Here is a 2,102-nt window from a genome sequence, read left to right as displayed (position 1 = left end):
TTAAATGAATGAATGGTGACTTTAACTCCACCTAGGCCACTGTCTTCTTCTCTAGGTCGTCTCGGTCTATCACTTGGTCGATTCACTCTTCTTAGCTGAATGTCCTCATATTCTTCTTCATCGCTTGGATCCTCCAAATACTCATTATAAATAGGGGGTTGAGGACGTGGATTTAGAGCATATCTTTAATTTGTAGCTCTTGGACCGGCTATATGATTCTCGACTCGATCCAATCTTTCATGAAGTCCTTCTAGTTTACGATCAAGCAACTTCTCAAAGTGGCTCACTAAGGCTTGCATATAGAATGCATTGACCCCACCTTGCATTGTTTGTCCCAAGTTGTTGTCATCACTTGCTTGAGCAACTCCTTTATCTCGATTTTCTGCCATTTAGTAAAATATATATACATATATATATATTTTTTTATAGGAACCTCACCAAATTCTTGCCACACTCTTTTTTCTCTCTCTTTATTTTTTTCCTCGTGTTTCACTCCTCACTTAATAGGCTCACACTTTTGGCCCTCAATGATAGTCTCACTTCATTCAACACTCTCTAATCTAAGCTCCTGTGAAACTCAATGCTTTATCTAGTGATTCAAACACAAATGCCAATTCTTTTCTCAACCAATTATGTGTATGTGGACGCTTCACACTCACCCGTAGCTAGAGAATGGTCTAAAGAAGTTTGATATAACTAGAAAAATGAAGACAAATTGGCTTACAAAGATAATAGCAAAGTAAAGTGATGAACCGATTTTTTTTTATTTCTTGTTTTTTTTTGCTGCTCTTCCTTTTTTTTTTTTGAGCTTTTCCTATCACTATTTTTTTTTTTTTGGTTTGTTTTTATATAACAACTGGGGGGGAGAGGTACGGAAGATTGTGGTGGTAGATAAAAAATTAAAGGTAAATCAAACGAAATAAAGAAAGCCTACCGTATAAACTTAGGCTCTGATACCACATGATATCGTATCGACCATGGGTGGTCCGATCTTTATGGCGTAGGCCAAAAATGGGTAAAGTGGTCCGTGACCTGAGGAATGTAAATAGCCAACCACGTTATATGAACGTGACCTAGTACTTAGAACATTCAACCAACCACGAGCATGAGTAAACCAATCCACACAACGACACACTTGGGTCGAGCACAAATTGGAGGTTTTGTGAATTTGAATCACCAATCTAATAGACTAGATTGACAAAGCAAAGGTTTCACCAAAGCTAAAACAAAGTATATAACTCTCCAAAGTAAGAGAACACTCAATTCGATTGTATCCCGCATGCATGGCTGGTATGTGCCTTTTATAGGCCCAAAACACTTCCAAATTAACCTTTCATATCCTCAAGTGACTCCTTGGTGGACGTACATTCAATACTTGGTCAAAAATGACTAAAAACTAAGCATTCTTGATCAAAAATGAGTAAAACCTATATGACCATGTGAATCCAAAAATTGGTGTATAAATGCACTTTGAATGTATTTGAAAGGTCTCCTTTGAACAAATGGCTGCACTTGGACGAGTTGGGCTCCTATTGTGGGCTTCCTTCGGCTTGAATTAATGAAATTAAGCTCACATGTTGGGCCTTCGACTGTGACTTGATCCCATTAGCACAGACTAAGTTGGATTGGGCTTGAATTACTTCTTGCATTCTCTTCAACCTTTCTCTTGTCATTGGCCCAGTTCCAATGGTTAAATCTCGGTTCATTGGATCTTGAATTTTTTTGTCTTGTTGGACGCCCTCGGTGTTCCTATCAGTAGTTCAAATCGGAATGTACCATTGTTGAAAGTAAGTCACAGAACTTGAGGTCAGAACTATAGATTGTTGTAATTTTTAATAAAAATTACATGATATCCATAGCATTGGTTGAGGAAAAGAAAAGAAACATTTGTTCGATATTGAAGAATGATGGAAATTCATAAGTATATATGGTGTTGTGGGGGTGAGTGGTAGACACTCATATTTATCTATCCTACACTCCTAAGTTTATCGATATAATAAACTCTTTATATTAATTTCAAATCCAAATTTGACTTTCAAGCGTTACGGAGACTAGAGTGAACATGGATTGCCCCACACACTCCCATCCCTGGCTCTGGTTCC

Source organism: Sesamum indicum, linkage group LG5 (assembly GCF_000512975.1).
Source record: "Sesamum indicum cultivar Zhongzhi No. 13 linkage group LG5, S_indicum_v1.0, whole genome shotgun sequence".
NCBI lineage: Eukaryota > Viridiplantae > Streptophyta > Magnoliopsida > Lamiales > Pedaliaceae > Sesamum > Sesamum indicum.
Note: the sequence above shows the minus strand (reverse complement) of the source record.